The sequence below is a fragment of the Diorhabda carinulata genome, chromosome 4, assembly GCF_026250575.1.
Source record: "Diorhabda carinulata isolate Delta chromosome 4, icDioCari1.1, whole genome shotgun sequence".
Classification (NCBI taxonomy): Eukaryota; Metazoa; Arthropoda; class Insecta; order Coleoptera; family Chrysomelidae; genus Diorhabda; species Diorhabda carinulata.
In genome coordinates, this window is record NC_079463.1 from 15,754,450 (window position 1) to 15,774,329 (window position 19,880).

A 19,880-nucleotide genomic window follows, 5' to 3' on the forward strand; every position below is an offset into this window, starting at 1 on the left:
CAATACATTTATTTGAATTTAATATATTTTCTAACAATGTCTTCAACATAAAATCAACTTATAAATTTGCAAAATATTCTCGTACCAGCTAATTTTGAAAGATTAACTTCTTTGAGCATTAGGACTTCAAGAATTTGGTCCTGTTGTATTAAATATTCCAACTCATTTTGGTTGATATCAACTGGTGAAGGTGACTCCGGTTCATGCATATCTCGAGTAAAGCTTTGCAATACAGCTGTTGCAGAAATAATTGCTACAATTGTGTCTAACCTTAGTCTTAAACCATAGGATAATACTGGGAAACGTCGTTTAAATATTCCAAAAACCCTATCAACTAAGTTTCTTGTCCAAATTAATGATTGTATAATATCTGAGGTTGGTTTACAGGATTAGCCAACGAAGTTGATAAATTATTTCTTTGGGTGTAGCAATGATCACCTAAAAAATAGATATTGAAGATTTTATGTTATATTCCTACAGAAAATCTTGTAAATATTTACTTAATAAAATGCAATTACAAAAAAATAGTTTCAAATTTTTTTTTTATTCTATTTAGGAATATAGTACTATATACAGACTACTACTTTTAAGAATTTTAGATTGGGGTCAGTAACAGATGGAGTATTAATTGAAAAGAAGCCTTTTCTATTGCGAAAGACTTCGGGAAACGTCACCATCTAAATGGAAAAATGTTGCATTTCTATAACCTTTTTACCATATTATTTGTCTAAACTGGAATAAAATCGTCAATCACATTCAATTGTAGTTACCTGGTGAACTAATTCGAATATGAGTTAGACAATTATTCCTAATACCCTGGGAACCTTGCAATATGCGAAATTCTGTATGGATTCCAATAAACTGTTTTCCTCAGTTGGGATTCTCAAAAAATGATAGATAATCTATATACTTTTAATTTTTCAATTTTTTGGTTTCTAAATCTGAGTTTATTTTAAAATCATTCTACATAATGCAGACAGCAGCAGATTATTAGAAATTTTTTATTTTAATTTTTGCTGTAGTTTATATACCCAGAATAAGCCTTCCTAATACATTTTTTTGACTATAGATATATCCTATATAAACTTAGAAGTCATTAGTTAACTCTAGACTATCCTCAATTTTCTCAAAAATGTTGCTAACTGTTGGCTTTAAAACCTTTCAAAAAATGTCAAACTATCCATATAATTTGTAAAATGGTCCGCTCTATTATACACATTCCTGGGATTTCCCATATCTGCAATTTACAGAAAATCAAGATCATCTTCATATATGCTTTCTGCAGCTATTTATTGAGTTGCACAATGAACCAAAAGAATGTGTTGTTACTTATTTTATAACCAATATAGCAATAATGAGTTTAAGCCCCCGATTTCGGGGTTTGAATTAATAAAAGAATTTTAAACTTGGATGAACACACGGTTAAATCATAAAACAGAATCAAGACAGTGTTAAAATTTAAACCATTGTAAACCTTTAGGTGCAAGTAGGATATGGTCCATCTATGGACAGGTGTTCATAATTGACAAATAAATCATAGAATCACTACATTATTCTTTATACATCATTTCACGAATCGTGTTAATACCATATATGTAATACTCCTATTACAATTCTTATGGGAAAAAACGTCTCTATATTACGGTGCCAGTAGTATTTATTTTCTCTCTTCCGAGACACGTTATCTATACTGCGCATGCTTGAAAATTCTCTAAAATATCAGCAATGGGAGGATAATAACTAACAGAAACGCTCGGAGGAGACACAGCACGATACAATATTTGTTGCACTTGATCGGAACCGACTAAGAAAGGCAGAATGATAACGGTTTCTCTATCCTCCGAGGCTCCAGCTCGAATCAGCACATTCTCAAGCATGCGCGACCTATACGAGGTATATGGAACGAGAGAAAAAAATGGTATATCATCGGCACTTTAATAGTGGTACATTCCTTCTCGTTAAACTGTCCATATATAAGTATTAGTACAAATCAAATAAGAAAAACACACAACGTAATTATGGTTTTTTATTATTTTAATTAGTAATTTATTTATAATACCCAAGTCCAATAAAATTGGTAGATCTCTTGAAATTGGTTCAACATTATGACAAAAGCGGATAATCAAATTAACAAATTACAAGTCAAAATCTTAACAATGTTTAGACACTATTATTTTGAAAGTAATATTTACATTTCTAAAAAATATTCTTCAGTTTAACGTTAAATTTTGATACACGGATTCCTTCCAGTTGATTCCTTTTCGCCCACAAAAGTAATGGGTAAAATGGGAAACCCCTTTTTTTGTCTTTTCAGCATATTGCTTTAATAAGATGGTCTTATAAAGCCCTTCAAATTTTAAATTCATATCTCAAAAAATAAAAATGAATGGGACCTAGCTAAAATAAAATAAAAAAAATGATAAATTTTTCATTATATTAAATTAATTATTTATTACAAAAGAATTTGATGATCCTCAGAACTAGAAGAAAGAGGAAAACAATCTAGATCATCATCATCCTCTGATAAATTCTCGCTGCCTTCACTTTCTTCCGAGGACCTCGTATTCGCCGTAAATATAAAATTATTTAGAGCGTCATCAAAGAGATTGTATAAGTTCATCCTCAAGTTTTTTGTACGTCTACAAATACTAGACCATTTCTGTGTCGTCACAATCGCAAATTTTTGCTAAGCAAGCGCCCCTGAATCTGCCAACCTAAATGTTGTATTGTGCGTCCCTACCCAGTATTTTACTAACGCCCAAACTTTTTCTATAGGGTTAAGTTCAGGGTGGTAAGGTGGTAAGCGAAGTACACAGTGGTCTTGTTCGTCCAACCGGTACTTCTTGGTAAACCAAATTTAGTATCTTTGTAAATTATAAGCAATTCAGATTTCGTTAGCTTGGCATCTGCTCGTAAATCATGTTCTAATAACAAATTTATAATGTCTTGTTTCCTTAATACTGTTGTAATATTTTTTGTTATCGGTACATTGTGATGTACTGCATTGTCGACTACAAGAAAGGACCTTTTAGGCAATTTTAGCAACAATTGGTTTTCAACTCATTGCATAAAGTTTTAGTGGTTCATATCATTGTGATAGTACCCGGTCTTTTTATCTGCAAATAATTAAAAAGAATGTAATGAGAAACCTACCTACATAATTTAAAATTTATCAGAACTTATAAAATTGGAATTACCAGATTTAAATATTAGCAGCCCAGCCCGTTCCCTATAAATCCGTTTTCTCGACCAATATGTACTATTATTCGGAGTTGACCTTTGGAAATAGGCATCTTTATACCATTCAGTGTTTTGTCATACCAGCCCTTTTGTTTAACATGACTGCTGTGTATGTATGTTTCGTCCATATAAATTTTGTTTCGACCCTCATCATATTCTAATAGTTTTTTAAGAATCCTTATTCTTTTCAGGCGAATATCGTGAGATTCACACAAAACTTTTCTTCTATCTGGCATTAACTGCCACTTATAAAGTAAAGTATGTATATTATAAAATAACTTAAGGGTATATGTATATGACACTGTCAACTTGGTACGTAAATAATTAAGTATACTTATTACATGAATCCAATTTGTTTAAGAAAACGATTCAAGCTGGATGCGCTTATTGTTTCTGATAATATTTGGAGTTCATTAATTTTTTGTAAAACACCTATAATTACATATTTGAGTTTACATTTTATTATTTATTACATTATTAATAAGATTTTTTAATGTAAGAAGTTTCTTCTCTAACAAATAGAAGTCAGATAATTTCTCGAATTCTGTCTCAAGAGAAATAAGACCGAGTTTCCTTTTCTTAGCCTCACTAGTCTCCTTCGGCAATATAAAAGACGTACTTGGTCCACTCAATAAACTTTTTGAGCTTCCTTACTAATTTTTTGATAAGTAGATTGGACACACCTGTAGCAGCTAGTGTCTTTTTTCTGCAAAATTAATTCATATTTTTCAACAAAAGTAATGTAAAGTGTAACATTTGCTAATATAAAACCTAAAACACATCTTGATCAGCTTAGCTTTGCTATTAAAAAAGCGCAAAATATACTAAAATCAGTTTTAAAAAACCACTTGGCAAAGAACCCTATTTTTTTAAGCAAACAGGTAAAAAGAAAAATAGGTAATATGTTTTAGGGTTTTAACCTGACATTTTTTAAAAGAATGGTATTTCCTTCCTTTGCTTCTTTTTTCATAAAGTTATCAACGTTATGTAAAATTTCTCATCCCTGGCTAAGTACAACAACACCGACTTTTTTCAGCGACATTATTTAATTAAAAGATATTATTGAAGTATCCCAAAACTTTTTTTTAACAATTGGTACTTATATTAGCAGGACATAAAATACAAAAAAACTCTAATCAACTACAAATAGCATTAATAATTGAAACCGACTAACAGGACGAATAAACTACCTAAACTACCTGCAGTATATATATATATATATATATATATATATATATATATATATATATATATATATTGTAATTATATTATTTATTTCTACTTCTATTATTGTTTTTATTTTTCTATTGTTGTCGCTAGCACGTTATTTGCCGGGCATGAAACTCATTCTCTCTTTGAGTTCTGGCATAAATAAATAACTTATGGATGTTTTTCCTTTTAACAAATCAATAAAAGTTTTATGTTAAAAGTTAATTGTATTATTTTGAATTCAAATAAAGTTTAATAAAATGTAGTTGAATACGCCTATGAGTCTAACCTGAAGTTAGCCGTTCCTCTAATTTGATAATTCTACACAGTTATCTGTTATAAATCGACTCAGATGAATATTCTCTTATTTAGATGTACAATATAAGGAAAATACTAGAAAATTATGTCAATTTTATATGATATAATCAAGAAGTTCTATTTCTGTGAAAGGATTACATATGATACATTGAACAAAATTTAATTATACTATACAATTCATATTATTTCTACGGAAAAAGGAATCTTAACCTCACAAATAAGGAATTTTATCCATTATCAACGTAAGTAAAGGTATTTCCACATTTCCTGTACACATTATACCTCCTCCATTTCGTCTTATTTTATCTTCTATATCTTCCACAGTTTCCCGCAATTTCTTATTTATCTCCTCCAATTCCCTATTAAATTGCTTGCCTATAGTCTCATTTCTTTTAGCGCATGTCCCTGTTTTTTCTTCTACTCTAACATCTAAGTCTTTAATTTTTTTATTGAAATTTTCTTGATATTCCTGCATTACTTCTTCATTTTGTCTTGTAACTTCCATTAGTATTGTTTCTGGTAAATTTTCTTCTATGCATTTTCCTAATGCTGGAACCTCTTCCACTACCTTTTTTTTTAATTTCTTCTCTGATTTTGATCCCATTTTCTTGGATCTCCATTCTTAGATTCTTATTTTGATGTTCCATATTTTCTTGCACCTTATCAATTCTTTTTTTAAAATCTTCATTTTCTTGTCTAAGTTTCTTAATTTCCTTCAAACCTTCAATTTTAACCTCTTCAATTTTCCTCTCCAATCTATTCATATTTCCATTAATATTATCCATCTTTTCATTAAAATCTCCCCTCATATTATTCATATCTTGTTTAATTTCTCCCCTCATACTAATCAAAAATTCCATTAATTGATCATTATTGTTTCTTTGTTGTCTCCTATCCTCCTGTTCTTCCAATTCATCCCCTGTCACATTTCCATCTGATTGTTCTCTTCCTTGTTCTAAATACTGCACCTCAAAATCACCACTTCTATGCCTTCGTTCTTCCTTTTCCTCTTCTGATCTTTCTTCTGTACCTACCTGTTTTCCATTTCTTAAGTTCATTTTCCTTTCCATGATTTCTTTGTTTATTTTTATTTTTAGTGATGTGTTATTATTATTTAAGAGCCCACGTTTTTCGTTTTATGTGAGCCCCACGTTTTTCGTTTTATGTGAGCCCCACGTTTTTCGTTTTATGTCGAGCCCCACGTTTTTCGTTTTATGTGAGCCCCACGTTTTTCTTTTATGTGAGCCCCACGTTTTTCTTTTATGTGAGCCCCGGCGCCAATTTGTAATTATTTATTTCTTTCTACCTCTATTATTGTTTTTATTTTTCTATTGTTGTCGCTAGCACGTTATTTGCCGGGCATGAAACTCATTCTCTCTTTGAGTTCTGGCATAAATAAATAACTTATGGATGTTTTTCCTTTTAACAAATCAATAAAAGTTTTATGTTAAAAGTTAATTGTATTATTTTTAATTCAAATAAAGTTTAATAAAATGTAGTTGAATACGCCTATGAGTCTAACCTGAAGTTAGCCGTTCCTCTAATTTGATAATTCTACACAGTTATCTGTTATAAATCGACTCAGATGAATATTCTATTATTTAGATGTACAATATAAGGAAAATACTAGAAAATTATGTCAATTTTATATGATATAATCAAGAAGTTCTATTTCTGTGAAAGGATTACATATGATACATTGAACAAAATTTAATTATACTATACAATTCATATTATTTCTACGGAAAAGGAATCTTAACCTCACAAATAAGGAATTTTATCCATTATCAACGTAAGTATAGGTAATATTCCTTATTATTAATAATATTAGTAATATTAATATATTAATAATAATAATATTAATAATATTATTATTATTGGCCAATAATATGTGAAGGAACTGAACTGAGATGATAATATCTTGTAATATCAGATCTTGCATTTACTTCTGTGAATTGTCAGTAACAAAACTTCAACTCATTGGATTAGTAACAAATCTTCAAATCATTGGATTTTCTTTAGTCCAGATATTTATCTTCCATTCATCTTTAATAATTCGCAATTATTTTGTATTTTGATTCAATTTTAACTTCTATTTCTTATAACTTTGCACTCCCCATTCTCTTTTCTGCTGATACTCTTCAAAATCACTGATGCTCCTTTTTTTTTTCAATAGCAACCATCTAATATGACTGACTAGATTTTTTTTCTTGTCTCCTCACAATGTCCTTCACTTTTCAAACACTTGTCAGTTCTTATATTTATGTTTTTAAATAAACTTTTATTTCATTAATAGTTTATGAATTTTCACTATTATGGGTCATTTTGGCAACAGTTTCATATATTTTTTTTAAAAAAATCAATCTTCCACTAAGTTTTATATTAATTTATAATTAATAACATTATTCTATGATACAAATTATGATTTGTACATATGCAATCCTTTTAGAATATATCATTTTTAATAAATAATTCCTTATATATAAAATAACTATAATTAATTAACTTGCAAATATCAATTCAATTTCTTTTATTTTTTTATCGATTTTCTGCCTTTAGTTTAATTATTATCTTTAGTAAAACTAATCTCAATAAATTATAAATTTTCATTATGTACCTACTTGCTTTTAGATTTCTGATCATTTCAATATATATATATATATATATATATATATATATATATATATATATATATATATATATATATGTATAATATATTAATACATCTAAATGTTCTTGATTTTATTTATCATTTTTTTCGGATAATCATTTTCTTTCAATGCAATGCTTTTTTAATAGCTAAGCATCTAAATTCAGGATCTGATAGTTGGATAGATCTATCTATCAGCCAAACTTACTAGCACTAATCTTTTTTGTGACATAGGATGACACGAATTGAAGTTTAAATATCTTGAGGACCAAGTTGGTTTCGTATACCATTCTGTTCTTATGTTGTAGTTAATTTTATATAATGTGACATCAAGAAAATTGATTCTATTATTTTGCTCAACCTCGATTGTGAATTGGAAGTTTTTCATGATAAAAATTAAATTTTTTACTTATGTTTTCAATTTGAATCTTTGGTACGGCAGTAATGCAATCATCTACATATCGGAAAAAGAATGGAATATTTATATCAAGTTTGCTTAGGACAGTTCCTCAAGATCTTCCATTACCAATTGTGCTATAACACTTGAAATGGAAGCTCCCATAGCATAACCATTAATTTGTTTGTATATTTCATTTTCATATTTGAAATATGTTGTAAGTGTCCCATTTTTTCATTAATATATTTTTCACAATGGTAATAGGAATATTTGTATATAAAGAAATCACATCTAACGAAATACATATTCATTGCGAATTTTAATACTCTTGATTTTTTCTTCGACAACTCATGTGTTTTTGTTATAGTATTTATTCTGGTATAGAATTTTTTCAAATAATTAGATATTGGGGTAAGAGGAGTTTAAATACTTGAAACAGTCGGTCGAAGGGAATGTCAGGCTTGTGGCAGCTTTGGTAAACCATATATTTTAGAGGGTGAGGCTTTGTGAATTACCAATTCTTTTTGCATCTCATGGCAAAATAAAAGTTGTTCTTCCCAAGATTGAATTAGATCATTAATTTGTTTTTGATAAGAATTCGTAGGGTCTTGATTAATTTTTTTGTAACTTGTCTTATCGTTCAATATTTCATCATTTTTGTATTATAATCTTCTGTTTTCGTAATAACAGTTTTATTAGATTTATCTGCTTTAAAAATTTTGAGATTTCTATTTTCATTTATGAATTCTTTGGTTTTAGTTATATTTTGATGTTTGATATTGTTTTTTGTTTTTCAATTTATTTTTGAAATTCGTGATAATATAACAAGTATCAGATCTTATTTTATTTTGAATTTCGTTATTTAGATTATTATAAGATATTTGTCATTAGAAATATTTTGTGCAAAATTGGGACTTAAAAGTAAAACTTCTTTCACTTCATCTGGTATGAAAGTATCAGTTGAATTCTCGATCCATTTTGATTTTATTTCATTCGTATTTTCAACAATAGGTTGCTGTTTTGATATTAGCTTATCAACTCTCTCAATAGTTTTTTCTTTGCCTTTATTGGAAAGTGATTCAGTTCTTTCTCGACATTTTTCTTAAATTTTTGGAAAATATTAATTGGAATTACTTCGTTTATTTTATCTGTTATGTATTTTAAATCATTTTCTAATTTTCTTATTATAGTAGTTGATTCGGTTATAGATAGTTGTATGACTTGGAAAATGAATCTAGATAAACGTGATTTTGATATTCATGCTGCATGCGACAATTTGTAAATTTTATATGGAATAATTTTAAATTTAGAAATGTAGGTATCAACTTATCTTTTTTGCATCTGAGCAGAAAAATTGCAATTTTGTGGAGGATATTTTCGAAATTCTTCAGATTCTGTTTGGTTTCAGTTCCATACGTAAGTTCAACGTTACGGTAGGCAACATTATTTCATTCATGTCGGTATAAAATATATATATATATATATATATATATATATATATATATATATATATATATATATATATATATATACAGGGTGAGTAGGGCGAAGCGCACCAAACTCTAGGAGTGTATTATACACGTGATTTTCATTTCTTTTCAAGTTATAGCATATTAACAAATAAACATATCAGATAAAAACTTCCCAATAAACAATTTCTGTAACTTATGGTGATTCCTAGTTATATAAAGACTATATAAAGGTAATAGTGTTTCTAAACACAATTAAAAAAATTGGGGATTATTAGTATTTGTATATCCTATTAAAAAACTTTTGGTAACCAAGTTAGGGACAACCATTTCTTTTATATACATCGGTTACCTTAAGTAAAATCAATTGCTCTTATATATATAAACTTATTACAGATGACGATTGAAAAATGGTTGCCGGCGTCGATTGTCGAATAAGAATATATTATTAAGATACAAAGTTAATACTAACAGTACTAACACCAGTTGTTTGTGAGCAATGAGCAGCAGCAGTGTAATAAACATTAATTTATTATTGTAAAATATCGCTATGTTACGAAATTGGAAAAAAATAAAGCACAGCTCTGCGTTTCGGCGGAAAGTGACAAAAAATTTTAAACGAATCGTAGATTGTGTACCGGTTACTGCTACTGCTAGACAGATAAATAATGAATTTTTTCCGCCACCAGATATTCCTCAAATTACAGAACAAAATGATAGCAGTCCAACGCCAACGACGGCAGAAAATGATCTTACTACTACTACATTTAGGCTGCTCCTCAACTATTACTATTAAGATTAAGAAACCCAATTTTTAACATAGACGCTAAATAATGTGGCCAAAGATATTCGTATAACCACTATTTAACAGGGTGATATTAATTTTGGATTCCATGTTTAATTTTATATTTATATTTATATATAAGTTTAATTTTCGTTTTTTGAAGGCATAATAAATTGTCCCTTTTCATTTGAGTAAACAATCATGGCGAAATCATTGTATAGTAATTTTACAAATAATGGAAACCTAAAAATCACTTGTTGTGATTTTATATAACCGATAGTAATATATAACTTTGTGGGTTATATAGTAGTGTTAAAATAAAACTTAAAGCCTCCAAGGATCTCGTATATAATTAAAAGTAACATACGTTACTGGAAGTGTTGTTATATACGTAAAGTTAGGCAACTGACGTGTGAGCAGCTGAGTTTTAAAGAACATTTCAAGTTTGACAATGGTTTAACACATGTTTGATATAAAACATAACCTTATTTTAACTAAAAATAAAACGTTTGCTATTAAGAGTATTAAGTATAAGTTTTAAATATTTAAAAAGACATTCAAATGTCTTATGTATTATGCTGGCTTTTATCCAAACCTGATCCCACTGCATACTAAAAACAATCAGTGCTTTTCGGTGTTAAAAATGAAGATGTAAAAGGGTGTACATCAGAGCTTTACTCTATTACCTATTTAAAAGTGGTTAATTGCATGTGCGGATCTCTAAACCTACCAAATATTTAAGTTTCTTAGATGTTTACTAAAACAATTTACCTACACTTAGGGCTTAATATATACCAATATTTTTACAGAAGGCCACAGAGGCAGTTTTTGGTCAACAAACACAGCAAAGAAATGAAAATAATGATGATCTGAAAGTAATAGTTGAGGAGCAGCCTAAATGTAGTAGTAGTAAGATCATTTTCTGCCGTCGTTGGCGTTGGACTGCTATCATTTTGTTCTGTAATTTGAGGAATATCTGGTGGCGGAAAAAATTCATTATTTATCTGTCTAGCAGTAGCAGTAACCGGTACACAATCTACGATTCGTTTAAAATTTTTTGTCACTTTCCGCCGAAACGCAGAGCTGTGCTTTATTTTTTTCCAATTTCGTAACATAGCGATATTTTACAATAATAAATTAATGTTTATTACACTGCTGCTGCTCATTGCTCACAAACAACTGGTGTTAGTACTGTTAGTATTAAGTTTGTATCTTAATAATATATTCTTATTCGACAATCGACACCGGCAACCATTTTGTCAATCGTCATCTGTAATAAGATAGATATATAAGGGCAATTGATTTTACTTAAGGTAACCGATGTATATAAAAGAAATGGTTGTCCCTAACTTGGCCACCAAAAGTTTTTTAATAGGATATACAAACACTAATAATCCCCAATTTTTTTAATTGTGTTTAGAAACACTATTATATAACTCAGAGCTTATATAGTTATATAATTTAGGTAACGGAAAACCTTATATAAATTTGTTATAAACACATTGGTAACAGTTACTACATGTTTTATTGAATGGTGATGGAAACAGTTATACCTCTTCTTTATATACCCACAAGTTACAGAAATTTTATAAAACCGTAATATAACTGTGTTACTAAGAGGTGATCTTACAAAACTTCGTAACCTTTTTATATAATTCCATTACCTTTATATAGTCTTTATATAACTAGGAATCACTATAAGTTACAGAAAATGTTTATTGGGGGGTTCTCTCAATAAATGTTCAAATATACCGCCATTGACTTCTAAATATTTTCTGCTTCGACTACGAAGAGCGTTTGTAGCTGTCCCAATTGATTCATTTCTCTCTTCTTTAATATGAGCTGCAATATTCTCAATTCGTCTAATTAGTGCATCCCGGGTGTGCACTTTTATTTTGTAGACTTCATTTCTCATCCAGCCCCATAAACAGAAATCTGGTGGTGTGAGGTCTGGAGATCTTGCAATTAATGGGGCCTCCACGACCAATCCAATGCCCTGGAAAATGTTCGTCCAAATGTGCAGGAGTTTCATCGTGCTGATAGTACATCTGCATTCTTATATTTACAGGAGGCCTTGTAATTTTGTGAAAAATTTAGGTAGTTGTAAGACGATTCTCCAAAATAAAAGGTTCAATTAAATAACTGTCAACCATACCACACCACACGTTTACAGAAAACCGATGTTGAAAATTGCTTTCGATTGTTGCGTGGGATTTTCATCCGACCATACATGATAATTACGAATATTATGAATGCCATCACGGGTAATTGTACGGTTAGCATAATCCTCTGGTTGAAGATGCTGTACTCTTTGTACGTGATAAGGATATAAGCCTTGTTCGCGGAGTGTGTTTATCACCCTTTTTTGTGGAATTACCATTTGAGTGGCAAATTTTCCGTGAGCTAGTAGTTGAAAACTGTGATAAATACGTTTTTATCAGGATGTCTTTGGTGTGGAAAACGTTGACGATATTCTTCAGCAGCAGCTGTAGCATTTCCATTACAGAAACCATAAACAAACAATATATTTGCATATTATAAATTTGAATAAGTATCTGGCGTTTTGCAACACTAACAATCACATAAATTCGAAATTAAACGTTCAGTTACTGTTTATTGTACACTGACAGTTCATCAAAACGTCAGAATTATCAAATGCCTATGAGCCTCGAACATGGCATACTTTGATAATGTAAAAATTCAGATATAAGTGGAAAGCTAGATGAACATTTTTAATCACTCTATAATTTGAAAACGAATGAAAATCGGATAAGAACATATGAGTTTTTTCACATTATTTTCACGTGTATAATACACTCCTAGAGTTTGGTGCGCTTCTCCCGACTCACCCTGTATATATATATATATATATATATATATATATATATATATATATATCGGGCAACATCGGAAAAAGACTGCCAATAATAAAGTATACATGTAAACGAGACCGCTTCTGTTAAACTTCTAATTTAAACCATGAAAAAACCGCACACGTTGCCACTTCATTTAGCAAAACAAGTTCTACAAAATAAGAATGCGGGCAACTTGTAAGCACGCCAATGTAGTAAAAATGCAGTTAATGGATGAGAGTAATCTCACGCTTTTTGTCAGGTATGACGTGCCTGAGACTTTCTTATTTGATTCAGACTTTACATGTATTTTAGTTGCTTTTATTGACCTTAATAAGTGTTACATTAAGTGGTAAATGTGGAGGTATATTGTCTATTTCCTTTTCAAATAATTATGAGGTATATTCTTCACTCACCTTGTAAAAGGTGGTCCAACTATAATGCACGATGTTAATTGTGAGTCGCATTTTAACGTCAAGTTTTTTGCCCAACTTAATTTAACATTTCTTTGTTTCAGTGTTTGACAAATTCAACCATGGAGAGGTACACAATTGAGCAGCGCGTTAAGATTGTTGAAGCCTTTTACGAAAATGGGCGTTCAAATCAAAATGCATTTCGTGATTTTTTTGGTCATAGTCGGAAAGTCAGATCTGAATTGATTGAGCCTGGTTTTTTATCAGGTGATTATAATCATAATATACAATACAATGCCTCAGGTGCGTGGTCAAACATGTCGTGACCACTGAAATAATAAAATCAATTTCTTAAGGCTGTTATGTGAATAAAAATTATGATAGTCAGTCAACGTCCTACGGGGACACAGCTGGTCAATCAGCTGTAATGTACGTAGCGAAATTTATGAGGCTGCAATTCGTTTATTAACCGTGAAATTTTTTTTATAACTACTATGGACTATATTACTACCAAATAAAATGGTCAGTCAACCATTCCGTAGAGCAACATCCATCAGTCAGTGAATGAGAAATTAAATTTTTTCGTTCTCTACGGATATTACACGCGGCAGCTCGTCTTTTATTTATAATTAAGTTAAAATAAAATAACACCATCATAATCAATTATAATCTGATAAATAAAATTCGTTCCAATACAACAGTGAACTTGATGAACGCAGGTATATAAATAGGTAAGAACTCATTGATTTTTAAACATTTGTAACTCATATATTTATTTCATGAAGAATTGAAAATTGTACAAAGCTATAAATTATCATCATATAATTCATCATCTGAATCTTCCATATCATTAATCTCACTATCGTGATCTGACACGTCAAGCTCAGATGTTTCAGACTGGCAATCTAAAAAATAAATAAATTCATCATAAAAACTTATTTTCGTGATTGTTTAATTCAGATAAAGATATTTTCATACCTGTATTTTCTTGTGAATGTTGAATAATAACATCCTGTACAAGTTCTGGTAATTTTTCTACTTTGAACCAATCAAACTCATATTTTTCATCAACTAATTTCCAGCCATAGTTAGTAGGAGATGGCTCCGTTGGAATTTGACGGTTACGCTAAATATTTGCAATAAAGCTTGCTCTTAAGAACTGCTGCATACTCGACCCATCTATATTCTTAATTTAATTTTAAACGAATCATTTGCGGTGCGAAAACATTTATCTTGGAAAATAAAACGAATTGCCTCGTCCATTGATTTTATTTTTTTCAAGCCGTATAAATGGCAAACAAATTCCTGAACCTTATTAAACATATTATTTTGGTTGCTTTCATCTGCAAGTCCAAGGTCAGCGAATGTTTTTTGGAAATCTTTGCTTTGCTTCATTAACTGCAGAGGCTTTTTTTACCTTTCTTGTAAAAAGCCGGGTTAAAATCACATCCAGTCGAAACGTGTAATCCTGGAAGAACGTTGCAAACAGAATTTCCCAATTTTTCATAAATTTTACTGACATTGATCATCCTTTGATGATTTCCGGTCCCAACTTATATCCATATTGTCGATGAACTTGATAAATTTACCATGTTTCCTAACAAAATAATGAGAATGTCTGTGTGCGAGCACCTAATTGAAATGTTTACATCTTGTACGATTTCACAAACATGGAAAATTATTTTCGTATCAGCCTCCTCATGTGCTTCACAGGTTAAATTTTCATTAATATTTTTACGTATTTTTCCATTTAAAACAGCGTATTCGTAGCAATCATCAAAGTTTAATTTGACGGTTTTAACGCCAAAATATGGTAGTAATTCATCAATATCCCAGTGATTAATGATAAATTTAATGAATGCTATTCTAAATTTCGAACCACGCATTTCTTTTGAAAAATCTGTGGTGCGTATTTGTTCCGGTCCAGAGATATTATAATCGCCATTAACACAATTTCCTCGCAGAGCATTTTTCCATTTACATTTACTTTTCTTTTTTTTAATGATTCTACAAATATTTTGTCTTTATTAGTTAAAATTTTTGCCGTATCGATATTGCGATCAACGGATTCAAATTTTGATTCACAATATCAAAATCAAATTTGTCAGCTGCGATAAACTCTTCTGTATTTGGTTCACATCTAAATCAGCTATGACATCTTGATTTAATCTTAAGCCAGCTGTTTGCAAAACATGAGATATTATGGTGGATCTTATGCTATGACTTTTACACCAGCGCTGCTGAGTTGATATAGAGTTCGTAAAATGCAATACTCCTGTTAATCGGCTAGCTGCATCGGCAAATAAATGTCGTACTTTAAATGATTATGATGGTGTTATTTTATTTTAACTTAATTATAAATAAAAGACGAGCTACCGCGTGTAATATCCATAGAGAACGAAAAAATTTAATTTCTTATTCACTGACTGACGGGTGTTCTACGGAATGGTTGACTGACCATTTTATTTGTTAATAATATAGTCAATAGTAGTTATAAAAAAAAATTCACGCTTAATAAACGAATTTCGCTCTTTTGCTCGAGAAATTCAATGATCGCGTTATCTCACGTTGTGGCGATGTTAATTTGAAAGAAAAAGTGTACGTCAATAAGCCAAGAACAATTCAAGAGCTAAAGGATGAGATAATTCGATACATTCACGATATTGAACCTCAATTATGTCTCAGAGTCATTGAAAATATGAACCATCGGACAGAGTTATACCACCAAAGCCGTGGCGAGCATTTAGGCAATATTTTGTTTCACACATAATTGTCATAGATCCTTCCATCATTATAAAAAATATTAAGATAATTAATTATCTGAGAAATTTTTGTTTTATTTACAATTAATATCGTGCTTTTTAGTTGGACCACCCTTTATGTATATAAAAAATGTCATTATAATTCAAAACGAAATTATAAAAAGTAATTCATGGAATCTCAATTCATTTATCTTATATTCATTAACTATGGACAGTAGAAATAAGGAGGACCATCTTATAGTGTATGTTGAAAGGGGACAAATTAAGGTAGCGCTATAGTAGCATGTGGAAGAATTTTAAAAAGAGCCCTATAAACTATTAGAGTAGGACACTGAACTTAAAAAAGGAAAGAAAAATTTCCGCTTTGTTACGGCGCATTTTTTTTAATTAATATAACATACAGACAAACATAAGTATGGAACAATATTATTCGGTGTTTTCAAGTACCTCAATTATTTGTAAATAGCTAATAGAAAATAGTATTAAAGAATTACTGAAATTAAAAAAACATAATTAAAATTGTAACTAACAAATTATTAATCATTTAGGCAACCCCGTGCCGAAAAAAGGTTATAGAGGTTTCATAATTATTATTTAAATGTAGAAGTCAACAAAACGGGTCCAACAGGATTTAATAAATCTTTATTATTAACATTACAATATATTAAAATATAAATTTTTATTTATATTTTAATTAGATATATCTCTATATAATTTTTTTTAATAAATAAAAGTACATTTAAGAAATTAATTTGGCGCTTTTTTAGTTTGTTTTTGTTTTAGCTGCGTCATAGCGTTTATTTTGTGAGTAAATGAGCCCTCATTACATTATAAAGATCGATAACTTTAAGAGTTAAGTCTTTCATGCTGTAAGCACCCAACTTTAATAAGATTTTCTTTTTTAAGTTCGTGAGATATTTGATTTAGGGTTTGAACATTTGTTGAAGTTTTGCTTACAGATGTCAAAACACACTGTACTAATTATAAATTGTAAAATTCATTAGCGTACAGTAAAAAAGAATTGTCTCATCTTATTGAGTATATAACTCAATTGTAAATACAGAACAACTATTATATTAACTTACTATTCTTGTTAGATGTTTACATCATTTTTGTAGATTAGAAGTACATCTTTTTTAAACAATTGTACTTTCTAGTGCAGTTGAATTTGAATTATAGTTCTAAAAATAACACAAAGTTCTAAATGATATACACCTTGGATTTGCTTGATTTCTCTTATAGAAATCATCAACAAAAAGTACACACTTACTAAGTTTTGAAAACCTAAAATTTAATTTAATTATTAAAAAAAATATATGTAATCTTACTTGTCCTAGCCCTTAATTCATTTATTACTACAAAAAAACATCATACTTGTGACTGTCAATTTGTGTTCCATCGCATATTAGCCATCTTTCCACTGTTTTTAAGTAGTTAGTGATACTGTTGGAAAAACTAATGTTTTCATTTATATTCAGCTCTGCATTGGTAGAAAAAATTACCTAAAATATTCTGGCAATTAATTATTATTCTTAAAACAATGAATGATTCATTTAGATTTCCATACATTTAGAGTAATAGATAAATCCTTGTTAACTCATAGACAGTCTGAAATTTGCATATTTGATGGATTCATCTGCACAAATTCCAGTCCTTTTGGTCTATCAAAATACATCCTCACTACAGCCTTACCGCAGCAGTGTGATTTTATATTTTCATTCATTATATTCTGTATATCATCGGGAGTTTCTTGATTCAACTGTGGTAAATCTAAATTGTGTTCAGTTTGTTGAATGACATGAATTAACTTAGAAGGAACTCCCTAATCAAGTAACAATTCTTGTTGCTCATATTGATCTTGATGTTCTTGTTGGTAGAGCTTTATTTCATAGTGTTTTCTAGCCTGTCGGAAAAATCATAATTTTTTGATAATTATTATAAAAAATACAAAATTCTTATATATTAACTTAAGTACCTTTAAATAGTTAATAAAAATTGATTACACATTCTGTTAGTCGAAAAAAAAGATAGATGTTAAGATATATCAATTTCTTTACTTTTTAATTTTCGCCCACTTGGACAACTTTTCACGGAACAAAGTTTTCCCATTGCTTCTAAATTTTTTCTTGTAGTATTAACAACAATAAAATCATTAAAATAACAAAAATGTTGCAACAAAATTTAATAAAAAAACAAATCACTATTATTGTTATCGCAGGAGTTTCATATGTTATTATTCACTAAATTACAGCTGACTACAAATATAATTGAGTTTTTAAATACTGCATATTTCTCAACTACAGCAATTAAAAGAAATAAAAAATTTTTTAACTCAGCACATTTCATTCTGTTTATATTATTTCCACTAGCAATACTAATACTTTTTTGATGAATTCCCGTATTATAATTTATTGTTTACAGCTGAACATTTTTTCAACTAATCCACCACACAGCATGGTTCTACTTACTTCTATCATTGTATAAAAGAATAGGATTCTTTATACAATACCTCTATCCTACATATCAATTTTTTTCTATGAAAGGTTACAACCATAGACAAGTCATTACAACTTGACATTTGATCACAGAACACAGTCTTAATAAATTTCACTTCCGCTACCTAGCACAAATTAAAAGCGCTCCAAAACGTGGCGTTCGGTCCACAACGTGTTGAGTTTGAAGCATATATGTCACCGCTTGATTCCGTTAGAGTTGTACTGTTGTACAATACTTGCACAAAGTTATCGTCCGCTGAATGTGACCATTGTAATTATCGTCTTGTTGGATTTCATTGTAATTGAATGCAATATTAATGGTAAGTTTTTCGAACGAAACAATCAATATCCATTTTGTTTTGTCGACCACAGGTTTAACAAATGTACTAATTGTTTTTCTCAAATTTAATATATTATAAAACATTTAAGTTTTTTGTGATTTTATCTCCAAGTATCTATATTTTTTAATTACGATTTCAAATAAAATAATTAAGAGGTTGATGTGACATACAAAAATTATATTTTTACTGTTTTTGTATGTACCTAATTACAGTAGGTGTCTAATTTGTGACAACATTGATTTCAGTTGTATTGACAAGAGGGTATAGTCTAATTTAGACAAGTTATTGCTTTTATATGTCTAAATAATAATGTATAGTCTAATTTGGTGATTCTATTTTCTTTGGGTGAGTTTGAATTATGAGAGAAGTAGAAATTAAATTAAGATTAAGTGATTCTTCATTCAACTAGTCTTTTATAAATGGCGAGTGTAACTTATTTTATAATCTTTAAGATTTTTTTCGTAATGAGTGTCCTTGTTAAGAGTATTTTGATGAAATTCAGAGCGAGCTGCATTAAAAAACATGAGATATTGAAAATTCAATTATTAAGATTCAAAAACTTTTGAAATTGAATTAAATAAATGAAAAAGAGAATTTTTAGAAATGGTTCACATACAAAGGAACTAGAAAGCTGTCAATAATAAAAAAGATTTGAGTAAAATTTATAGTTCTATTTTTTAAATTTCAATTCAAAAATTAATTATTGATGGTTGCTATATATTTTTGAAATGTAACTAAGGAAGAATTATTATTATTTTTTTAATACAAATTTCTTTTTTGGCTTTATTTTTATTTTGATATTCATGATGTAGGTGATCTGTTGATTAAATATAATTAGGCAATTATGTATATTCTAATTTTGATTGTCAAAGTTATATTTTGTTGAAGTAAGTTGAAACCTCAATTTTTAACCTGATTTTTTTCTATCTGAAGGAACTTAAAATTAAGAC

At 29.3% G+C, this 19,880-nt stretch overlaps 2 long non-coding RNA genes across 5 annotated transcripts; one reads left to right on the forward strand and one right to left on the reverse strand.

The window, feature by feature from the left end:
- Positions 1 to 6,043: 6,043 nt before the first annotated feature.
- LOC130892158 (uncharacterized) lies at positions 6,044 to 16,160 on the forward strand. Its single transcript, XR_009059004.1, has 2 exons — positions 6,044 to 6,559; positions 13,437 to 16,160. It is a non-coding gene; the product is annotated as an uncharacterized LOC130892158 (long non-coding RNA).
- On the reverse strand, positions 15,915 to 18,700 carry LOC130892157 (uncharacterized). Of its 4 annotated transcripts, none has more exons than XR_009059003.1 (3): positions 18,604 to 18,700; positions 17,662 to 17,997; positions 15,915 to 17,596 (listed from the first exon to the last, which is right to left on the reverse strand). It is a non-coding gene; the product is annotated as an uncharacterized LOC130892157 (long non-coding RNA). The 4 variants fall into 4 exon arrangements; XR_009059002.1 differs by lacking the exon at positions 18,604 to 18,700 and adding an exon at positions 18,563 to 18,601; XR_009059000.1 differs by lacking the exon at positions 18,604 to 18,700 and adding an exon at positions 18,152 to 18,543.
- Between the last annotated feature and the right edge of the window lie 1,180 nt (positions 18,701 to 19,880).